Raw genomic sequence first — 18,051 nt, forward strand, 5'->3', positions numbered from 1 at the left:
CTTTGGTACGGAAACATTTACCTGGATTTAAATACCCGTGGTGGGCTGAGTATCCACCCTCTCTCTGTCAGCGCTACCCTATAAAAATAAAATGGAATTGACCCCAACCTGAAATGTGTATTATCACCATGACTGTTTATTAAGGTTTTGATGCCAGTTATTTTTCATTTACATTTTAGTCATTTAGCAGACGCTCTTATCAAGAGCAACTTACAGTAGAGTGCATACATTTTAAAACACTGGTACCCCGTGGGAATCGAACCCACAACCCTGGTCTTGCAAGCGCCATGCTCTACCAAGTGAGCTACAGGAAAACACACCACAGTAAACCTTATGTTTTTAAAACCTTTATTTAACTAGGCAAGTCAGTTAAGAACAAAATCTTATTTTCAATGACAGCCTAGGAACAGTGGGTTAACTGCCTTGTTCAGGGGCAGAACGACAGATTTGTACCATGTCAGCTCGGGGATTTGAACTTGCAACATTTCGGTTACTAGTCCAACGCTCTAACCACTATATATGACCTATATTAGTTTGTTTTGTGGAATTGTAAAAAATACAATTTTATATTAATTTAACATCACATGAAACTGTGATTGAAATGAATGTGAAAACCCAATAAATAAAATGTTCCACAAAATATATGGCCTATATAAACTCAGCAACAAAAAGAAATCCTCTCACTGTCAACTGCGTATAATTTTCAGCAAACTTAACATGTGTAGATATCTGTATGAACATAACAAGACTAAACAACTGAGACATTAACTGAACAAGTTCCACAGACATGTGACTAACAGAAATTGAATAATGTGTCCCTGAACAAAGGTGGGGGTCAAAATCAAAAGTAACAGTCAGTATCTGGTGTGGCCACCAGCTGCATTAAGAACTGCAGTGTATCTCCTCCTCATGGACTGCACCAGATTTGCCAGTTCTTGCTGTGAGATGTTACCCCACTCTTCCACCAAGGAACCTGCAAGTTCCCGGACATTTCTGGGGGAATGGCCCTAGCCCTCACCCTCCGATCCAACAGGTCCAATACGTGCTCAATGGGATTGAGATCTGGGCTCTTCGCTAGCCATGACAGAACACTGACGTTCCTGTCTTGCAGGAAATCACACACAGAACAAGCAGTATGGCTGGTGGCATTGTCATGCTGGAGGGTCATGTCAGGATGAGCCTGCAGGAAGGGTACCACATGAGGGAGGATGTCTTCCCTGTAACGCACAGCGTTGAGATTGCCTGCAATGACAACAAGCTCAGTCCGATGATGCTGTGACACTCCTCCACAGACCATGACGGACCCTCCACCTCCAAATCGATCCCGCTCCAGAGTACAGGCCTCGGTGTAACGCTCCTTCCTTCGACGATAAACGCGAATCCGACCATTACCCCTGGTGAGACAAAAACGCAACTCGTCAGTGAAGAGCACTTTTTGCCAGCACTTTTTGCCAGTCTTGTCCCTCCATCAGTCTGAGCACTGATGGAGGGATTGTGCATTCCTGGTGTAACTCGGGCAGTTGTTGTTGCCATCCTGTACCTGTCCCGCAGGTGCGATGTTTGGATGTACCGATCCTTTGCAGATGGTGTTACATGTGGTTTGCTGCTGCGAAGACGATCAGCTGTCTCCCAGTAGCGCTGTCTTAGGCGTCTCACATTGCAATTTATTGCCCTGGTCACATCTGCAGTCCTCATGCCTCCTTGCAGCATGCCTAAAGCACGTTCACGCAGATGAGCAGGGACCCTGGGCATCTTTCCTTTGGTGTTTTTCAGAGTCAGTAGAAAGGCTTCTTTAGTGTCCTAAGTTTTCATAACTGTGACCTTAATTACCTACCGTCTGTAAGCTGTTAGTGTCTTAACGACCGTTCCACTGGTGCATGTTCATTAATTGTTTATGGTTCATTGAACAAGCATGGGAAACAGTGTTCAAACCCTTTACAATGAAGATCTGTGAAGTTATTTGGATATTTACGAATTATCTTTGAAAGACAGGGTCCCAAAAAAGTGTGTTTCTTTTTTTGCTGAGTTTAGTATGCTGTGCTCTCATGTGTTTCAGGAGCATACGTTTGGTTGTAAGGTGTGTGGGAAAGTGATCAAGCACTTAATAACAAAGGTGTCATTGTACACTGATGACTCAAGTTTCCTTTTAAATCCACAATCTGTATCCCTGCACAGTCTCATAGAGGATATAGATCATTTTTCTAACCTCTCTGGGTTACAACCGAACTATGATAAATGTAACGTAATACATATTGATCCCCAAAAAATTCAACTTTTACATTACCATGTAGTTCACCAATAAAATGGTCTGATGGTGAAGTGGATATGCTCTGTGTAAAAAAATTATAATAAAATAGAAACGTGTTCAATCGCTCCTCAACACTATCGACCCACCTGGGATTCAATTTGACACATGATCTAGCCCTACCCAGTGGTGTAAAGTACTTAAGTAAAAAATACTTTAAAGTACTACTTAAGTAATTTTTGGGGGTATCTGTACTTTACTTTTTATAATTTTCACAACTTTTACTTTTACTCCACTACATTCCTAATGAAAATAATGTACTTTTTACTCCATACATTTTCCCAGTGTCACGCCCTGACCATAGAGAGCCATTGGTTCTCAATGGTGTAGTAGGTCAGGGCATGACTAGGGGGTGATCTAGTCTATCTATTTCTATGTTGGTGCTAATTTGGTTCCCAATTAGAGGCAGCTGTTTATCGTTGCCTCTGATTGGGGATCATATTTAGGTAGCTTTTCCCCACCTGTGTTTTGTGGGATATTGAGTGTTTAGTGTGTTTGGGCACTACGTCTTCACGGTCTTTGTAAGTTGGTTATTTTGTTTGGTTTCACTTAAATAAATATGTGGAACTATACTCACGCTGCACCTTGGTCCGCTCATTTCCAAGACAGTGACAGAATATCCCACCCACGCAGGACCAAGCAGCGTGAAAATGAGGTAAAGGAGTTTTGGACTTGGGAGGACATGAGAAGACACGAGACCCTTCCTTGGCGGGAGTCGCCAAGGAGCATAGGGGGACAGCGATGACGCCGGGGACCGCGGCCACCGGGGGGGGCACATGGAGCGGTCGGTGGAGCAGCGGGAAGAGCCAGAGACCATCAGGGAGGCGATGGATAAGTTGGGAGAGATGTTGTGCAAGTGTGTTCTGCTCAACATCCGACCAGAGGATCCGGTTAGCAGTCTGGTGCAACCTGGGCCGGCTCCACACTTCTGGCCTCCAGTGCGCCTCCCCAGTCCGGTACGTCCTGTGTCTCCTCCTCGCACTCACCCTGAAGTGCGCCTCCCCAGTACGGTCCGTCCTGTGCTTGCTCCCCGCACTCGCCCTGAAGTGCGTGTCACCAGTCCGGTGCCACCTATGCCGGCTCCACGCACCAGGCCTCCAGTGCGCCTCCCCAGTCCGGTACGTCCTGTGCCAGCTCCCCGCAATCGCCCTGAAGTGCGTGTCACCAGTCCGGTGCCGCCTGTGCCGGCGTCCAGTCCCACTCCATGGCGGGAGCCTTCCTCTGCGCCGGTGCCCAGTCCAGGCATGGCGTCCAGTCCCGCTCCAGTCACGCCCTGGTGTAGTAGGTCATGGCGTGACTAGGGGGTGATCTAGTATATCTATTTCTATGTTGGTGCTAATATGGTTACCAGCTGTTTATCGTTGCCTCTGATTGGGGATCATATTTAGGTAGCTTTTCCCCACCTGTGTTTTGTGGGATATTGAGTGTTTGGGCACTACGTCCTCACAGTCTTTGTAAGTTGTTTATTTTGTTTTGTTGGTTTCACTTAAATAAATATGTGGAACTATACTCACGCCGCTCATTTCCAAGACCGTGACACCCAGACACACAAAAGTACTCATTACATTTGGAATGCTTAGCAGGACAGGAAAATGGTCCAGTTCACGCCCTTATGAAGAGAATATCACTGGTCATCCCTACTGCCTCATATCTGGTGGACTCACTAAACACACATGCTTTGTTTGTAAATTATGTCTGAGAGTTGGAGTCTGTAACTGGCTATCTATAAATAAAAAACAAGAAAATGGTGCCGTTTGATTTGTTTACTATAAGGAATATGAAATTCATTATACTTTTGATACTTAAGTATATTTTAGCAATTACATTTAATTTCAATTAAGTATTTAAAACCAAATACTTTTGCTCAAATAGTATTTTACTGGGTGACTTTCACTTGAGTCATTTTCTATTAAGGTATGACAATTGGGTAAAAGTACCCAATTGTCACACCTTTCCCTACCCCTGTCAATACTGTGGAAAAAGATTTAGCCAGAAATCTGATATGAAAAAAAACACACCTTCATTCACACAAGTGAGCCAACATGTAGTCCATGGGGAATAGGGATCTTGACTTCATCACGGTCACATTAGAAACAAAACTAAAATATTTGGGAGGGGTAGTGCTTAGGGTTGAATATTTTTTCTAATATTCCATCTGTAACCAAATTCAAATAACCCCCCAGAGGGCACACGGACACCCACACTTCAGGTTGACTCGGTTTTTATCTGCAGTAAAAGATAACAAACCGTGATGACAGGCATTGACAGGACGGTCACAGCCACATGTTCACTGCTCTCAGAATATCTCTCAGACTCAATCCACAAAGTGATCGTATAGTATACATGCGTTGTGTTAAGAAAATCACAAAAATACAGAAAAGCATACCTGCAGTAAAAGATATCAAACAGTGAAGACAGACATTGACAGGACGGTCACAGCCACACGTTCACTGGTTAGTTAGGACACAAGGAATATTTTAGATAGGAGCAACAGTAGTGATTCATGCCCTCAATGTGAAGTGATATTAATACATAAATACAAAGCACAACCCTTTTTATATAAACCTTTTAAGGTAGTAAAAAAATAAACATTAACTTAATGTTTCAATAAATCACCTGCTAGCAATAGCTAGCGTGACATTGTAGTGCAGTGACCGACGGTGCTAGTTAGCGCGTCCTTAACATGGCTAGCTAAACCAGCAACAACTTGCCGAAATAGGTCTTAAATACATTAACGGCAAAATAAAAATATACATAGTCACATTCGCTATTGACTTTAGGATATATGAACCCGTTTTCCAAAGACACTATTGTGTTATACAGTTTTAAACAGTTTTTTATATACAGAGGAAGGAGACAAAAATCTGCTCTCAGAATATCTCTCTCAGACTGAGGAGCAGGCAGACCGACTTCCCAAATAGGGGAGAAGCACTCAAAACCCACTAGTTGTTCTTTCAAAGAAAATGATAGAAAAATGGTAAGTCCGAAGACCTCTCGTGATGCCAACCTTAATACAATGGGCAGCAAATAGTCTTATGAATTCAACCATATACACATACATATATACACACTTTAAAAATCCTGTTTATCTTATTTTCCATAATTAGCTATTAATATTTGTAGTAATGTAGGCAATTAACTAGAAGAATGTTAGATAAATGCAGGTTTGATGATGAGTTGAATAAAGTGCATTAGTGCTAGGACAAAAACAAAGGATTGGGAAATATTATATATATGATAAAGGAGTATCCCCCCGCCAGACAGCATTTGCCGTGCCCAGTACACAAACACCAACTCATTCTGGGCAATGCGGGCTCCGAGAGAGGTCAAGACCATCATAAATCAGTTGCTAGCCCAAACCCCAGAAGCCAACTCAATTCACACAGACACAGATGAGGGTGGACCCTTATTTGATGCATATACAGTATTAAATTATAATCTTGTAATTTCTCCACCATACCATACACAAACGGTCCACCCTTTTGGGTCACAGCATTCCACTCTCTCCATCCCTCTGCCTTTTTGTAGATCATCAATCCATTTTAATCACCTTAAATATCGCCAAGAAAACAATATTACTCAACTAGAAAAAACAAAACCAATAGTCTATTTTGTCAACGGCTCTACCTTCTCACAAACCACATCACAATGGAAAAAATTACTGAACAAAATGTCATTCTTCAACGAAAACTGGACCTCACTCCTCAACTCCTAGCAGCTACCGATGATCTGATTCCCCCTTAGTGTTTCCTCTAACACCCAAGCTGCTATTACTATTTATTTCTATACATTAGATGTGTTATTATATTCGTATTGTTATTATTTTTACATCTTTTTTTATTGTATCTAATCAGGTTGACAAAACCAAAACCTCTACAATGTTTTCCCCATATATACTTCAACACATTGGCGTCCCCCAAATACAAATGTTGAATTTGTTATTAAATGGTGTCCTGTCTACTTGTCCCTACCAGGACCTGTTGAATGTGTGTCTTGTTTGCTTGTTTATTCTTTGACTCACATCAAATGGTGGGATGGGAACAAACAGGGTGGGGGGGGGGGGTAGTTTATTAAAAAAATGTGGGTCTGTGGTTTTAGGAGTGGCTTCACGTTTGTAAAAATGTATACTAAAAACTTAATCACAATGAATCATTAATGCCTACGTTTAAAAGAGACAGTAGATGATATGTCGTATTTTTCACAATGGTCTGAATCAAAGACTGCTAGGTAACAGCTGAGTTTAATTAATCATTGAGCTCTGGCAAGAACATCACTGGAGTAGTTTCCCCCAGTGGTGTTCTCATCCACTTTACTGTATGAGTGGGCGTTATCCAGCCTCAAACTCAGGTCCTGTATGTACCTAACTGACCTGCTCTGCCTATTCATCGCCATTTACCCGTTGTTGTCTTAGCTCTCCTGATCAACACCTGTGATTGCTGTATTCCTCTCTCTAATGTCAATTTGCCTTGTCTACTGCTGTCTTGGCTAGTTCTTATTGTTTTATCTCACTGTAGAGCCCTCAGTCCTGCTTAACATGCCTTAGATAGCTCTTTTGTCCCACCCCACACATATGAGGAGACCTCACCTGGCTTTACTGGTGCCTCCAGAGAACAAAAACTCTCTCATCGTCACTCAACGCTTAGGTGTACCTCCACTGTACTCACATTCTACCATTCCCTTGTCTGTACATTATGCCCTGAATCTATTCTGCCACGCCCAGAAATCTGCTCCTTTCATTCTCTGTTCCCAACACACTAGAAAACCAGTTCTTATAGCCTTTAAGCGTACCCTTATCCTACTCCTCCTCTGTTCCTCTGGTGATGTAGAGGTTAACTCAGGCCCTGTAGCCCCCAGTTCCACTCCTATTCCCCAGGCGCTATCATTTGTTGACTTCTGTAACCGTAAAAGCCTTGGTTTCATGCATGTTAACATCAGAAGCCTCCTCCCCAAGTTTGTTTTATTCACTGCTTTAGCACACTCCGCCAACCCTGATGTCATAGCCGTGTCTGAATCCTGGCTTAGGAAGGCCACCTAAAATTCAGAAATTTCCATCCCAACTACAACATTTTCCACCAAGATAGAACTGCCAAAGGGGACAGAATTGCAGTCTACTGCAGAGATAGTCTGCAGAGTTCTGTCATAATATCCAGGTCTATGCCCAAACAGTTCGAGCTTCGACTTTTAAAAATCCACCTTTCCAGAAATAAGTCTCCCAGGATCGGTGGTTAGTACTCTGGCGATGTCGTATGCCGGAGGAGAGGAGCAGGAGAAAATGTGACAGTACCCCCCACGCCCACCTCAGATGCCTCTACCTCAACCACAAAAGGTAACATGGGACCTGGGTGTTTTAGCAAGGAGGCGGAGGTGAAACGCCCCTTGAGACAAAAGGCCTTCTTGGTTGCTGGAGACCACACCAACCTACGAGGCCCACCCTTGAGGAGGGAGGTGAGAGGGGCGGCGACGGCACTGAAGTACCTGATGAAGCGGCGGTAAAAGTTGGCAAACCCCAGAATCCGTTGTAGCCCCTTGATGGTGGTTGGGACTGGCCATTACCTTACCGCATCTACCTTCTTGTCCTCCATCCTCACTCCCTGCGAGCTTATTTGGTAACCCAGGAGGGATACAGCCCTCTGGTCGAATTGGCACAACAGGTGATTGACCAAGAGGCGTTCCAGGACTTCTCGCACGTGGGTAATGTGAGCTTTCAGGTTGGTCGAGAAGATCAGGATGTCATCGATGTATACAATCACCTGCCATCTGAGCATGACCCTGAACACCTCGTTGACGAATGCCTGGAACACTGACGGAGTATTGGCTAAGCCAAAGAGCATAACCAAATACTCGTAGTGACCAGACATCACGCTGAACGTCGTCTTCCACTCATCCCCCTCCCGGATGCGGATGATATTGTAGGACTCCACAGGTCCAGTTTGGTGAAGAACTGAGCCCCACGGAGCTGCTCTATGGCTGACGGCACCAACGGGAGAGGGTACCGATACTTCTTGGTGATGTCATTGAGTCTTGGGTAATCGATACATGGGCGTAATCCTCCCTCCTTGGCCACGAAGAACAAACCAGCCGACGCAGGAGACGTGGATGTGCGGATGAAACCCTGTTGGAGCGCCTCCTGAATGTACTCCTCCATGGCCTGGGTCTCAGCCACAGACAGAGGATAGATGCGTCTGCGGTGTAGCACCGGAAAACAGGTTGATGGCACAATCCCAGGGGCGATAAGGCGGGAGACAAGTAGCGCGGGTCTTGGAGAATACCTCCTTAAGGTTCTGGTATTCCTCCATAAACTCTCAACCAACGTGGAACCACAGGGGACAGGGAAGCAGGTCTTCCGGCATTCAGGTGACCAGTTTGTGATTTTCATCCTCGACCACGAGATGATAGGGTTATGGCATTGGAGCCAAAGGAGGCCGAGGATGATTGTGACCTGGTGCACTTGTGATGAAGAAAGAGATGCTCTCCTGGTGATTGGACTCCACGGTGAGGGTGAGTGGTTGAGTAATGTGTGTGATGGTCCCTGATCCTAATGGCCAACAGTCAAGTCCTTGAACCGGAAAAGGAGAGGAGAGCGGATAGATGGTAATGTTGAGGGAGGAGGCAAGGGTCTGATCCATAGTTTCCCTCGGTGCCGGAATCCACTAAAGCTGCAGACACAGTACACGAGGGACAGTCAGCCAGAGTGATGGACACTGAAAAGAGTCTAGCAGGAAGAGCTGAATCTGGAATACTCACTCCTGGAACATCACGTGACCGTCCCTCTGCTCTAGTGGATCCTGGATTCTGAAGTACAGGACACTGCTGGAGCTTGTGCCCTCCTTGCCCACAATACAGACATAGCCCCAGCTGTACCCGTCTGCGCCATTCTGCCGCAGAAAGGCGTGTGACCCCTACTTCCGTGGATTCAGGCTCTGGGAGTTTTTCTTAGCCCCCGTGCTTCTACATCTGAATTGCTTGCTGTTTGGGGTTTAAGGTTGGGTTTCTGTATAGCACTTTGTGACATCGGCTGATGTAAAAAGGGCTTCATAAATACATTTGATTGATTGATCCCGAGTACTCGCCGAAGGAGGGAGAGAAGCAATGAGAATGCCGACGCTCCCGGAGAAGGTTATCCAGGCGGATGGCCATCGCAATGAGTGCGTCCAGGGCGAGGTTGTCGTCCCAACTGGCCAGTTCCGTCTGGATCTCCTCACTCAGACCTCTTCTGAATAGCGTGTGAAGCGCCAGTTCATTCCATCCACTGGAAGCTGCTACTGTCCGGAAGGTGAGCGCATACTCTGCAGCCGACTGATTCCCCTGCTGTAGCTGATGCAGACCAGCACCTCCCTCTCTGCCCTCCGCGAGATGATCGAAAATGCATTTAAAACAGAGCCATGAACCCCTCATAAGAATCTAGCTCCTCCTCTCCTCTCTCCCAGACGGCCGCAGGCCATTCCAATGCCCGTCATCAGAGAAATAACCGTGGCAACCTTAGACCTCTCGGTGGTAGGGGGCTCCCAACTGGTGTGAAAAATAGAGGGAGCACTGAAGGAGGAAGCCACGGCATTTGGATGGTGCCCAGCCAGAGACTGGACTTGAAACCGATCTAGCATCTCTGGAGAGACCTGAAAATAACAGTGAAGCAACACTCCCCATCCAACCTGACAGAGCTTGAGAGGATCTGCAGAGAAGAATGGGAGAAACTCCCCAAATACAGGTGTGCTAAGGTGGTAGCGTCATACCCAAGAAGACTCAAGACTGTAATTGCTGTCAAAGGTGCTTCAACAAAGTACTGAGTAAAGGGTCTGAGTACTTGATATTTCAGTTTTTATTTTGTATAAATTAGCAAAAAAAATTAAAGTCCTGTTTTTGCTTTGTCATTATGGGATATTGTGTGCAGATTTATGAGGGAAAAAATGATTTAATCAATTTTAGACTATATCTGTAACCTAACAAAATGTGGAAAAAGTCAAGGGGTCTGAATAATTTCCGAAGGCACTGTACAGTATATGGCCCATAGACTACTTTTAGGGTGAGGAACCCTCTATCGTTACAAAAAAAGGGAACTTCCCCTTTAATACATTATGTCCCCTCTGCCCTCCTTTCCCAGGTGCGAAGCCTCATGTATTCCTTGTGTGTGGTAAAGCCATCAGCCAGAGCTCCAACCTCATCACCCACAGTTGTCAGCACAGTAGCAACCAGCCCTACCGCTGCCCCCGCTGCCTCTACAGCTTCCAGCGCAAACTGGACCTGAGACAGCACCAGGAGAACCACTGTGCATAGACCTTCAGGCTAAGACCCTGGCTAAGAGCTGATCTGAGCTCAGTTGTCTAAATCGGGTGAACCGCTGTACATAGATAGCAACTCAGACCATCACATGGTCACAGCTGACCCCAGATAATTGTTTCATTATAAGGGGCACCACTGCATAACAGAAGCTGGGGGTGGATCGAAGAAGGGATGGATGCTCCACTCAAAATTCTAACAAACATTTACCTTGACTGTAGTTGAATCCTGAATGTATATTTTTCCTGCTTATATATTTGTGTTTTTTCAGTGTCATCATAGGGTCATATCTGAAAATGTCTAAACACCTTAGAAACACTCCAATCCAAATGACACTGAACAAAAAACATGTAAAGTGCTCTTTCCATGTTTCATGAGCTAAAATAAAATATCACAGAAATTGTCCATATGCTCAAAAACATATTTCTCTCAAATGTTGTGCACAAATTTGTTTACATCCCTGTTAGTGAGCATTTTATCCTTTGTGTAGATAATCCATCCACCTGGTGTGGATTAAACAGCATGATCATTACACAGGTGCACCTTGTGCTGGGGACAATAAAAAGCCACTCTAAAATGTGCCGTTTTGTCACGCAACACAATGCCACAGATGTCTCAGGTTTTGAGGGAGTGTGCAATTGGCATGCTGACTGCAGAAATGTCCACCAGAGCTGTTTCCAGATAATTTAATGTTCATTTCTCTACCATGAGCCGCCTAAAACATAATTTTAGAGAATTTGGGAGTACGTCCAACTGGCCTCACAACCGCAGACCACATGTAACCACACCAGCACAGGACCTCTACATCTGGCTGGGGATGGGGATGAGGTAGGTAGATTGGGTGGGCTATTTACAGATGGACTATGTACAGCTGCAGTGATCGGTTAGCTGCTCAGATAGCTGATGTTTAAAGTTAGTGAGGGAAATGTAAGTCTCCAGCTTCATCAATTTTTGCAATTCGTTCCAGTCACTGGCAGCAGAGAACTGGAAGGAAAGGCGGCCAAAGGAGGTGTTGACTTTGGGGATGACCAGTGAGATATACCTGCTGGAGCACGTGCTACGGGTGGGTGTTGTTAGTGAGCAGTGGCCTAGTTTTCCAACGCTTTTGTAGTAGTGTGTGTGTGTGTGTGTGTGACAATGGCAGAGGCTGTAGCAGGAATTATCAAGGAGGATGTAGTGGCTAATTTGTTAGCATCACCCTTTTTAAGACTAACTTTCAACGAGAAGTTAAATGTTGTGCAGCGGGTGAGGCCAACACCAGCACTGCCAGGATTGGTGCAACGAAGAAAGAGCTTTGAAAGGTATTTTCAAGCTAACAATTATGGGTGCTATCCGAGGATGACTGGGTGTGAGCAAATCACGAAGCTGTACCACTGGGATTGTCAACTCTTCAGCACTGACAAGACATGAACCTGGGCCAGTACTGGGTTCAAAATGTCATAGCCAGTTTTATGTCAGCTCAAAACTCAACTTTACACTTGCGAGCTACGGTGAGTTCAAAAACATTTGGGGACACAATAGTAGACCTTAATATTAACGAGCAGCAGCGCAGAGAGACTCTTTCTCACAATGATAAAAAGCTGTGTTCTCAAGTCTTGAGGAAAGCGATGGGCCCAACTTTGATCTGCCACGGCTCAAAATTGAAATCACAGTGATGTACTCCACGTCTGACTTTGAAGGTAGGAGCCCAGCCAAACTCCTCCACTTTCTTCGGCAGAAGAGGCTGAATGAGAGTATATACCAAGTGTATCTGCTTAACTGTCTGGTCTTTACCGTTCCCGTGTCCACTGCCTCAGTTGAAAGGATATTCTCTGCCTTGAAATGGATCTGGGCAGGCCCAGCTGTCAACATTAGCTTTAATCTCAATCGAGAAAGTACTTCTCTCGGATTTAAAATCAAAGGACAAACTATATGACCCTGCAATTGCCCATTTCATAAAGAAGGACTGGAGGATGGACTTTGTTTTCAAATGGTCATCATCTGGTGAGTGGGACAGTTAAACATTTTTTGCAGTTTGCTTGTTGTTGTTACTAATCTATTTGATATAACTTGTGTAAAATATTGTTGCATTTGAACTTTAGACTTGAACTTCATTTTGTGTGCTGAAAAATATTTTTGCAATGGGAAGTAATAGCTGGCTTGTTCATTTTGTGATGGAATTGCTAAATAGTGGTGTTCTTGTATTGGGCTCTACTTATTATTTTTGAGTGAATGGGCTGCTTATTCTTGAAGATAATTTGAAGCTGTGTGTGACTGCTGTTTCTATCGGCGCTCTCTTTCAGCATGGTGCTGAAATAGCGGAGGCAGTGCACCTGTTTTCTTTGCTCTGATGCGCACTAACTGTCCGTGGTGCTGAATTAATAGTTAGTCCTATGTGTGGTGTTGAATTTATTCCGCCACTGTGTAAGTATGACTGCCTTTTTGGAACTGTTTCTGTGAAACAATGTCTGGCTTTTTCGGCCTTATATACCACGGTGGCATAATAATGCATTTCTAACAGATAATAGAGTAACCTAAATAACACAATTATCATAACATAAGTTGTAATAAGGCTATTTTTATGTCTGTGTGCTGTCTCATTGAGCTGCAGCCCGAGGCACGGCTCAGGCCTGTTTGAATTTTGTCATCAGAAAGCTTTTTTTGTCTGTGTGCTTCTCCTGCACCAGAGTCTGCACTAGAATGGTCAGGCGCATTAAGTGATCCTCTGTTTCTATATGACGTATCGGAAATGTATTCCCCAACTGAAGGCCTAGGTACAATAGTCACAGTTCGCCACTGCTTTCCGCAGTGCTGAACTGAGTGCCGCTGTCAATGGTGCTGAAGTGAGTGCACCTGTCTCTTGTGGGTGGCTCTGTCCATGGAACTGGGCATGTATGTCTTTTGGGCTTTTACTTGTGGCCATGTACATGTTGCTGAACGGGGTGTCCTTCAGCCACATTTATGCCCATGCCTCTCACGGCTCCCAGTCCAGTTCCAGAGACGTCTGTTTGGACGATGAAAGGCCGGGAACTTGAGCAAATTTTCAACTACTTACTACTTTTTAGTTACTTTTGAACTACTTAGCATGTTAGCTAACCCTTCCTCTAACTCTAACCCTAACCCTTTTAGCGAGCCCTTCCCTTAACCCTAACCCTAGCTTAGCTAACGTTAGCCAGCTAGCAAAAATTCACAACATATAATATGTTTTCCAATTGTAACATATTGTAAGTTTTGCAAATTTGTAAAATATAATACGAATTGTAATTCTTACCATACGAAACGTAACATATCATACTAAATGGGGACATCCACAAATGAATATATTCCTTACAAAACGTAATATTTCATACTAAATGGAGTGTTTCGGATTCACGTACAGAATAATACGAAATGCTCTGAGACTAGGTTGCAAATAGTAAAAGTATGCTAATCAGGCAGCCAAGTGAGGCTCTTTTCACCAAAAAGAGCCATTCAAAAAGAGCTGTTCATTTGCAAACGACCCATCACTAGCAGCTACCCATGCTTGGTTATTTCTGGACAGAGCTGTGACTTCCTGTAAATCAAGCACACTATAGAGAGGGGAAATCCATGTACACCATATTTAAAAATACACTGTCCATGCACAATCAGATTGGTGGATATAACTGAGGCTTCAGTTTCAGGGAGAAAGAAGTGGTGCGACTATGTGAGGAGGAAGTCAGTACCTAACGGTTACATTTTTGCGACAGGTTCTTGCAAAAGCTCCCAGCTGCACTTAGTGTATAATTTTGAGTATCCTCCAGCTTCAAGATTTTTTAAGAGAAAACACAAAACTGGATAAGCTTTAATCAGTGCTGTCAAATGGTGTAACTGTGTTTAATATTTGTAAAACATCTTTAATAAATTTGTTACGTGATATCTCAATTGGCACAAGGGGGTCGCTGCATCATTCGTGGGGGATGACATGTTTACTGTTGCCTTGTTACTAAGTCAATTTATATAAAGTGATAGGTTTGGTTTCTGAGCTTTAACTATTATTAATCATTAGTTATAAAATAGACATGAGGGGTGCCGTAATGAAGCTTGGGAGGGGCTGAGTGCAGGGGAAACGATCACGTGGCAGTACTGATAAAGGGACGAACCGTTTAAGGCCCAGATCACTCAGCTCCCTGCCTAGCAATAAGGATGCAATGTTTAGCGATAAGGAGGAGACTCCACCCAAAGTGGGGTATGTATTAGAGGTCGACCGATTAATCGGAATGGCCGATTAATTGGGGCCGATTTCAAGTTTTCATAACAATCGGTAATCGGTATTTTTGGCCACCGATTTGCCGATTTTTTATTTTTTTTAATTATTATTATTATTATTATTATTATTTTTAATCCTTTATTTAACTAGGCAAGTCAGTTAAAGAACACATTCTTATTTTCAATGACGGCCTAGGAACGGTGGGTTAACAGATTTTTACCTTGTCAGCTTGGGGATGCAACCTTACGTTTACTAGCCCAACGCTCTAACCACCTGCTTTACGTTGCCAAGGTAAGTTGCTAGCTAGCATTAAAGTTATCTTATAAAAAATCAATCAATCAATCATAAACACTAGTTAACTACACATGGTTGATGATATTACTTGTTTATCTAGCCTGTCCTGCTTTGCATATAATCGATGTGGTGCGCATTCGCGAAAAAGGACTGTCTTTGCTCCGACGTGTACCTAACCATAAACATCAGTCTTTCTTAAAATCAATACACAAGTATATATTTTTAAACCTGCATATTTAGTTAATATTGCATGCTAACATTAATTTCTTTTAACCAGGGAAAATGTGTCACTTCTCTTGCAAACAGAGTCAGGGTATATGCAGCAGTTTGGGCCGCCTGGCTTGTTGCGAACTGTGAAGACTATTTCTTCCTAACAAAGACAGCAGACTTCGCCAAACGGGGATGATTTAACAAAAGCGCATTTGCGAAAAAAAAGCACAATCGTTGCACGACTGTACCTAACCATAAACATCAATGCCTTTCTTAAAATCAATACACAGAAGTATAAATTTTTAAACTTGCATATTTAGCTAAAAGAAATCCAGGTTAGCAGGCAATATTAACCAGGTGAAATTGTGTCAGTTCTCTTGCTTTCGTTGCACGCAGAATCAGGGTATACAGAATCTGGCTCGTTGCGAACTAATTTGCCAGAATTTTACGGAACTATGAAATAACATTGTAGGTTGTGCGATGTAACAGGAATATTTAGACTTATGGATACCACCCATTAGATGCGGCTGAACTTGAAAGGGGTTCCTTCGTTATTTTACCGTTCATGTCTTCCATAGAGAATGTCTTGATCTACTTCAAATAAGGTCTGTGTTTTGTGCTTAAACCGCCTCGGCGTTTTGATACCCGTTTAAATCTCACTAGGTAACGTTTGTCAACATATTTTCATAAATCCACTCTACAAAAAAATGTATCTTCGCTTATATTGATCAGAGTTATATCCTATGGATATCTACACAGTTATAAAATTGGCAAGGTGGTGTAAGCCTAAACCAAACACAGACCTTATTTTAAATTAATCTAAAAATATCCTATGGAATAAATGAAGGAACCGCTTTTCAGATTTTGCTAGAAGGTGTCATGGGAATTATGACTCGCACTTTGGTAGTCAATTCTTACCATGCCCATTATTAAAGTAGGATTTCCTGCATATAGAAATTACAGTTTTTGTTTTCAGCATTCATCACAGGTAACTTAAACTCTATTTTTATTATTCAAACAGTTGAGAGTATTTGTCTCCTAAGCAGACTCTTCAGTATCGTTGTCACTTCAGAGCTATGTGTGTGTGTGTGTGTGTGTGTGTGTGTGTGTGTGTGTGTGTGTGTGTGTATATATATATATATATATACACATATAAAACATTTTTTTAATAATAATCTGCCGATTAATCGGTATCGGCTTTTTTGGTCCTCCAATAATCAGTATCGGCGTTGAAAAATCATAATCGGTCGACCTCTAGTATGTATACTACCACGGGTGAAACCATGTCTTTGTCTAATGCAGCTGTATTGACCCTCTGTGTAGAATAAACATGGTTTAAGCTTTCGTAGTGTCCGGTGAGTTTTTACTCTCAGAATTAGAACCTAACAAAGATGCATGCATCTGAGAGAATGACGTAATGAAGTACAAGGCCATTATCAAAAAGGTGGGGGAAAAGTATGAAATAGACCCAGCTATCATCTGCGGCATCATCTCAAGAGTCCAGAGGTGGGAGAGCAATACTGGACAAGAATGGCTGGGGGGACCATGGAAAGTCCTTTGGGTTTATGCAGATAGGCACTCAGAGTATAATTAATTGATTGAAGTCGCTGATTGGCCAAAGAATTCTAGTCACTTGGGTCGTATTCATAAGGGCAGGCAGCACAAAGCATTTCGGAAAAGAAAAAAAAGGCAGCTTTCTTATTGGACAAATCCAGGTAGTCCCTCTGTTTTCTTCCACTTGGTGCCTAATGAATACATCCGTGGTGTCCAAGGTATGAATCATGCCTTCGAAGCCCAGATTGGAGAGCTATGAATGGAATTTATAGCTTAATAAAGTTGTTAATCTTATTTCTGTTTCCATTACCTTAGTTTGATGCTGAGTGCCATGTTTGAATGAGATTACCGTGGAGGCTGGTGGGAGGACCTATAGGAGGACAGGCTCATTGTAATGGCTAGAATGGAACAGAGCCAAACGTGGTTTCCATGTGTTTGACACTGTTCCATTAATTCCATTCCAGCCATTAATATGAGCCCGTCCTCCTATAGTTCCTCCCACCATCCTCTTCTGATTACAATATAAGCAAAATGCTGTCCATTGATTTCCATCATATATTTCCTAGGTTGATGTTACTCCAAACGGTGGCAACCACACTACAAATGGAGAATGGGGAGGTCAGGAACATCTCAAACAAGGCACTGAGATTCTCGTAAATTTCATCAAAAAGATCAAGAAAAAGTTTCCTGACTGGACCAAGGAGCAGCAGCTTCGTTTGATAGTTGATACTTCCTGGACTAACCAAATTTGTGGCCCTTGTCAAGAACATTTTAGCCTCTTATGGAAAGCATTGCTAATACCTACCTTGTTTTTACCCTCAGATGACAAGTGTTATTTTGACTAATATTATTGTACTGCCAAATCTCATGTGAGAATGGACGGCTACACTACACGGAATGACTATTCCGTGATGTTGCCTAAACTTAATACAGTGCATAATGGTTATTAAAAGTAAACTGTGGGACCTACCATCCTTTTGAGCCAGACCATTCTAATGACATGTCCTCTGGTCTGAGTAGCCTAAATGTATCTGGAGGTTAGGCCATACAGACTTAAACTGTTAACATCTTTTTTGATGAGGCAAGCAAGCAAATCAAAAAGTTAGCTTTGTAAAAAAAGTTCAACCTCACTACATAGACATTTTTATAGGACCTCAGTTTTTGACCCCATTTGTGTCAAAAGTAGAATAGCGTCAACAGGGGCATC

The sequence above is a fragment of the Salmo salar genome, chromosome 12, assembly GCF_965601325.2.
Source record: "Salmo salar chromosome 12, fSalSal1, whole genome shotgun sequence".
NCBI classification, from domain to species: Eukaryota; Metazoa; Chordata; class Actinopteri; order Salmoniformes; family Salmonidae; genus Salmo; species Salmo salar.